Source organism: Oncorhynchus gorbuscha, unplaced genomic scaffold (genome assembly GCF_021184085.1).
Source record: "Oncorhynchus gorbuscha isolate QuinsamMale2020 ecotype Even-year unplaced genomic scaffold, OgorEven_v1.0 Un_scaffold_11920, whole genome shotgun sequence".
Taxonomy (NCBI): Eukaryota; Metazoa; Chordata; class Actinopteri; order Salmoniformes; family Salmonidae; genus Oncorhynchus; species Oncorhynchus gorbuscha.
The window spans coordinates 1-7,097 of NW_025744527.1; the positions used below are offsets into that span (position 1 = coordinate 1).

Consider the following 7,097-nt stretch of genomic DNA (forward strand, 5'->3'; position numbering starts at 1 on the left):
ACACCCAGAAAAGAGTTTCTAGGTGAAATCGGGTCTGCTATATTCCTTCCTGTCCTGTAGACTCCCATGCATCCCTGAACACTTGCATGATATAGGAATGTCTGGATAGTGAATTCTCCATTTTGCATTAATATGTTTCTGGACATTTCCCGGACCGTGCACATCACATAAATTCTCAACTGAGAGGCACTTGCCTCTCTATTTCTTCATGTGTTAGAAGAGATGCCCAGGGGGGAAAAGCAAACTCTCAATGTCTCCTTATTTATCCTGTTTTCAGGTTTGTAACAATTATAAGCATGGTTTCGCTTTCAAGAGAGAACTTGCTTATCTAAACTGTGATGAGTTTTCTGGTAATTTTGAAAAACTAGTGAGATTTTCTCATTCGTATGATTGTTGCCAAGCTGAGCTAGCTAGCAAGATGGTGTTTCAGATCATTTGAATTTTTGTTCTAAACATATTGGCTCTTTAATTTAGTTTTAATAATTTGTTTTAACTAACAATGGCTCTTATTAAGTGTATTTACATGATACTACATATGAACCACACTAATGATATGTATAATAGAAGTTTTCGTTTTATATAATGCATGCTAATTGCTAGCTGCTAACGTTACCTAGCTCAGTGCTTGGTGCTACCTAGCCTTTTTTTGGTGATTGCCGAGGAAGGCATATATCGACGTTCTCAGGACTTTTACAAGCGTCCAAAATCGCCATCTATATCTTGTGATGAGCCTAAGCTGTTCATGTGTTTATGTTACATTTAATACACAGGCCTCTTCTATAAATTGTTTGTACTGTTGTACAAGCTGTTGTTGCATTTGCACACCACCATCTTAGTGATAAACTAGCTAACACTGGCTAGCTAACTTACTAACTAGCTAGCTAACTAAACCGGTTTAAACCCTGATGTGTCATACACACCTAGCAAGACATACGTTTTTGCATAGGTAATTAGCTAGTAGATTCTTCTAGAGATTGTTGAATTGAGCTGTAACATTTACACAAATGTAATACTTTTGCATTCTCCCACAGATTTACTTCCCCGAACAATATGTCTGTGCGATGTCACAGAGCACGGACACATCGCCTGACGTCCTCAGAGATGGTCTAGAATGGTTATATGTTGTACAAAATGTTCTCGGTGGTGTTCATTCAAACACTGAAAAAGAGTGATACTCTCAAACGTATGCATTATGCTCTTTTTACATACGATAGACGCTGGCCTGGCCACCAAAACGACATCAAATTGACCTTGTGCAGATTCTTGCGCCACATATTACTCTCAGGTTTACCTGAGACCATAGGGGACACAGTCTTGGAGAAACATGCAAATGGTCATCAGAGGAAAAAGCGGGTAAGTCTTTTTGTAAAAGTAGTTTCTGAATAACACTAGGTTTATTACTCCTGGTCCTTGGAATACAAAGTGTATACATGGCCCTATTACATGTTTGAAGTTATATATTTGAGCCGAGAAGAGTAGAATGAAAACAGGTGTTGAATTCCACCCACCTGGTCATAGTCCCATTAATCACCAATTGCTGTACTTTGTTGGAACACTAATTGCCACTGTATCAGAACTGCATGAACTATTTTACTGAAAATAACAGTAATCATGAGCTAGGTACACATTTTGAAAAAAAAATCAGTTTTCTACTTAGGTCCAAATATCTGTAGCTCTGTTCTGTATCATGTGCAAAACTTGTAGCAGATCTTGTTTGATTATCATGACCTTTCGGTAGGTGTTTGTGGGTGATACATTGAGTGCACGTAGCTAAAGGCATCCACCAGGTGGATGGTATTCGACTATTGTTTTCACAATAGTCCAATAATACCAACAATCTCAGTAATTTCACAAGATATCAAACACTGTTTGGGGGAACTACAATCAAGTTAAGAGTGAAATATGTCGAAGGTTGGAATTCCCCTTTCCTATCTCTCAATCTCGGGCTTTAAAGGGGCAATCAGCAGTTGCTACACATTTTAGGACTTATAAATGAATGTTATGTATCCATTGATTCTTGAATAAAATGACTTCTAAATGCCTCACGAGCTCAGTTCAACTGTTGCACCACATCAGAATCCCAGATATAAGCTAGTTTAACTCCAATGACTGTTAACAAAGTAAATGTAAACAAACACTATATAGCTTGGTTAAAGCTATAATGTTGATATCATGGATGGTCAGTCCTTGCGTCCATAGATCTCTCTATGAATTTGAGAGTTATTACATTTTTATATCCCTCAGATTTTTACCAAAACAGGGACGGGGAAAACGCGTGATTATTGTTTCTACTACTGATTTCTGCTTTAAAGTGAAGTTCAGACTTCATATGATTTATATGAATATGCATGACTTGCGACTGATGCATTTGTTTACTGTGTTCTATTGTTTTCCCTTGTTTTTTTGGTTCTATTGTAGATACACAGTTGAGAGTGCTTGCAGAAGAGGAGAAACACATTTGGACAGGATTCATGTGGACCTGATGAGCGATGAGGAGAATGGCCTGCAAAACCGCAAACCAGTATGATTCATCAAGCCCCAGTACTTCCGGAGTGAGGTGTTCACTGCCCTTTGTCATGAACTACAGAGCTGCTTGAAGAGGGACCAGAGGTACTTGGGAAGGCACACCGCACTGATCATTTCTGGGGATTTTTCATCAACGCAACCTATCAACACTATAGTAACTCCAATGGAGGCTCGCACTGGGCCAAGCTGGATGACTCCTGTCGGTAAATTTTCTTGATTATTTTGAAAACCCTTTTGTGTATCTTAGAATTTTGAATAGACTTGTGCATATTCCTCCATATGAGGTATACACCACACCCCCCTTTAACCCATGTTAGCAGGTAAGTGTAACAGTATAGCTTCCGTCCCTCTCTTCACCCCAACATGGGCTCGAACCAGGGACCCTCTGCACACATAAAAATAAAAAAATCAAATCAAAATCAAATGTATTTATATAGCCCTTTCGTACATCAGCTGATATCTCATAGTACTGTACAGAAACCCATCCTAAAACCCCAAACAGCAAGCAATGCAGGTGTTGAAGCATGGTGGCTAGGAAAAACTCCCTAGAGAAGCTGGGACTGGGGACAGCAAGGAGTCATCATGCCAGGTAGTCCTGAGGCATGGTCCTAGGGCTCAGGTCTTCAGAGCGAAAGAGAAAGAAAGAGAGAATTAGAAAAAGAGAGATCAGGGTCCAGAGTAACGCAGAGGTCCTTCACAGTTTTATTTGAGACGAATGTACAAGCATTAAGATTAATTGTTAGATTGAACAGAAGATCTGTGTTTCTTGGGACCTAGAACAAGCATCTCTGTTTTGTCCGAGTTTAAAAGTAGAAAGTTTGCAGGCATCCACTTCCTTATGTCTGAAACACAGGCTTCTAGCTAGGGCAATTTTGGGGCTTCACCATGTTTCATTGAAATGTACAGCTGTGTGTCATCCGCATAGCAGTGCAAGTTAACATTATGTTTTTGAATGACATCCCCAAGAGGTAAAATATGTAGTGAAAGCAATAGTGGTCCTAAAACGGAACCTTGAGGAACACCGAAATTTACAGTTGATTTGTCAGAGGACAAACCATTCACAGAGACAAACTGATATCTTTCCGACAGATAAGATCTAAACCAGGCCAGAACTTGTCCGTGTAGACCAATGTGGGTTTCCAATCTCTCCAAAAAAAATGTGGTGATCGATGGCATCAAAAGCAGCACTAAGGTCTAGGAGCACGAGGACAGATGCAGAGCCTCGGTCTGATGCCATTAAAAGGTGATTTACCACCTTCACAAGTGCAGTCTCAGTGCTATGATGGGTTCTAAAACCAGACTGAAGCATTCCGTATATATTGTTTGTCTTCAGGAAGGCAGTGAGTTTCTGCGCAACAGCCTTTTCTAAACATTTTGAGAGGAATGGAAGATTCAATATAGTTTTTTATATTTTCTGGGTCAAGGTTTGGCTTTTTCAAGAGAGGCTTTATTACTGCCACTTTTAGTGAGTTTGGTACACATCCATCCGGTGGATAGAGAGCCGTTTATTATGTTCAACATAGGAGGGCCAAGCAGAGGAAGCAGCTCTTTCAGTAGTTTAGTTGGAATAGGGTCCAGTATGCAGCTTGAAGGTTTAGAGGCCATGATTATTTTCATCATTGTGTCAAGAGATATAGTACTAAAACACTTGAGTGTCTCTCTTGATACTAGGTCCTGGCAGAGTTGTGCAGACAGGGGGCTGGCCAGAGAGTGATTGCCTCCACAGGCCATCAGGGCCTCTGTAGCAGCCTCTAGACTCCCACAAAGGGTGATTAAGTGCATCCGCAGCCTGGTGTTGGTCCAGATCAGTGATTTCAGACGTACACAGGGAGGCAAGCGGAACAGCATGAGTATGCCAGTGGGAAGCAGCATTCTTAGCAGCAGCATCACCAGCAACAAAACAAGAGCAAACCAATGAAACATACAGCCTTGTAGGGCTCAACAGCAACAATACAAAAACAAGATCCCACACAACACAGGTGGAAAAAAAGCTGCCTAAAGCATGTTGTGGTTAATGAGTTATTCTGGCATGTAAGTGGCGCCTCGCTGTTAAATTTATATGAACCTACATTTCTAATAGTGAACCTAATAGTGGAATAATTGAAAGTGTGAAATTATTGTTACACAACCCGTGGGAGGAAGCACAAACCACGTAGGTGGAAATAGGTTCTACATTCCTGGGTTAAATGTTTATTATTGAGAGACTTGGTGATAGGTTTAGGGCCAAATTCCAAGTATAAACGCCAATTGTTGATTATTGTGTGAGCCTTGGTGATAGGACTTAGGGCGAAATTCCAAGTATAAACTCTTGATTGTTGAGATTATTCTGATAAGATATTCTGTCATTGTTCTATGTATCACATGGTATGACTGGATGGTGGGACATTAAACCAGGAGTTAGTTATAAACGATATAAAACCAGGAGTTAGTTATAGACGATATAAAACCAGGAGTTAGTTATAAACGATATAAAACCAGGAGTTAGTTATAAACGATATAAAACCAGGAGTTAGTTATAAACGATATAAAACCAGGAGTTAGTTATAAACGATATAAAACCAGGAGTTAGTTATAAACTATATAAAACCAGGAGTTAGTTATAAACGATATAAAACCAGGAGTTAGTTATAAACGATATAAAACCAGGAGTTAGTTATAAACGATATAAAACCAGGAGTTAGTTATAAACGATATAAAACCAGGAGTTAGTTATAAACGATATAAAACCAGGAGTTAGTTATAAACTATATAAAACCAGGAGTTAGTTATAAACTATATAAAACCAGGAGTTAGTTATAAACTATATAAAACCAGGAGTTAGTTATAAACGATATAAAACCAGGAGTTAGTTATAAACGATATAAAACCAGGAGTTAGTTATAAACGATATAAAACCAGGGGTTAGTTATAAATGATGTAAAACCAGGAGTTAGTTATAAACGATATAAAAACAGGAGTCAGTTATAAACGATATAAAACCAGGAGTTAGTTATAAACGATATAAAAACAGGAGTTAGTTATAAATGATGTAAAACCAGGAGTTAGTTATAAACGATATAATGCCAGTGTATTTCAATTAACTGAGTCGACATTCGGATCAGATTCTCGGAAGAGTTGCCTGTGGGGGTATAAACCTTATTGCGTACACCCTTGCTTGTATTAGGAAATAGATTAGGAAATAGAACTACCCGTGTGTTACTGACCCATGTAATTTAAAAAATAAAATGTTTTGAAGTAATAGTTTATCCCTTGGAAGAAAAAGATTATCTCAGAGATACCAGGATTGTTGAGGAGGTTACACCAAACTTTATGCCAGTTATAAATAATCTTGAATCCATTACTATTGGTGGTTGCTCCATAGTCTATGATTATTTTACACCGCCCATACATTACATGGTATTCTGTTATCATTTACTTAATACCCTGCTTTAAATAAACTTACGTGAGTTAAGGGATAGACTATACACATATAGGGTTATTTTGCATTAATTTATCTGTATTCACATTACACCTGGACCATAATTTTAAAAAAATAAACATTTTTGAGATATGGCAGACTGATATGGAGATATGGAGCTCAGAGTTGTCTGAGGGGCCGGTCACAATGAAACCCACCACCCCTCTACAGTTTTTAATTGGGAAATACCCCTCTATGGAAAAGGACTTAACCTGGGTTTTCATGAATAGGCATGATTGGACTAAGGACGCCACTGAATATAGATGGCCTACAGACGGGTCATTTAATAAAACCAAATATCAACATGTGCAGGAAATTGTGAAAGGAAGACAGGAAAATAAGACCAAGGGAAAGAAAACATATTTGTTTTCTCTGTGACTGCTTTAAAGATGTTAAAAACTAAGGGTAACCTATTCTGGACTCAACAGAAAGCTACCTGTTTGAAAAAAGGAATTGACGAAGATTAAAGACCCTGCCTCCGTCAAGACAGAGAAGTTTCCTCTCGAGTGTAGCACTCCACCATATGCTCCACCACCCACCCCCCTACTGCTGGGATAGGTTCAAAGAAATGTATCCACTACTCCCAAACGAACTAGCAGCTCCAGACGATAATTCTTCCCCACCACCGGGTAGATTGTATCAAGAACTAGGAGATATATTAAATGATGCCAAGACACAATCAACAACTCTCTATGCAAGAGTTACCACGGCAAAGGACCTCGTGGCAGCTCAAGAAAAGAAAGTACAGAGAGAAGTGTTTTAACGCTGTGGAGGTTATCAGACGAGGTCGTAGTGATGAAGATGGAGGGCAAAGTCTAAGTGGTAATCACACAGTGAAGGAAGAGAACAGAAGGGAGGAAGGAGAACGGAATATGAAGAAAAACGAAAACTGAACAACACAGGAGACAGTGGGAGGAGAAGAGAGAGGAGAGAGAACGTGAATAATTCACTGAACACGAGAATGGAACTGCCCTTCACCCATTTCAGACAAGCACTCTACCGACAGTTGAGGGTAATGTTTCCCACCACCAGAGATGTTGCAAGACTGGGTGAACTACTCTTCACTGAAGATGATGATATCCTCGACTGGATGGATAAGATGAAGACAGAATGG

The 7,097-nt window shown here is 39.2% G+C and overlaps 1 long non-coding RNA gene across 1 annotated transcript; it reads left to right on the top strand.

The window, feature by feature from the left end:
• The first annotated feature begins 202 nt into the window (after positions 1–202).
• On the top strand, positions 203–2,798 carry LOC124016922. Its single transcript, XR_006835432.1, has 3 exons — positions 203–277; positions 1,032–1,353; positions 2,419–2,798. It is a non-coding gene; the product is annotated as an uncharacterized LOC124016922 (long non-coding RNA).
• The last annotated feature ends 4,299 nt before the right edge of the window (positions 2,799–7,097 follow it).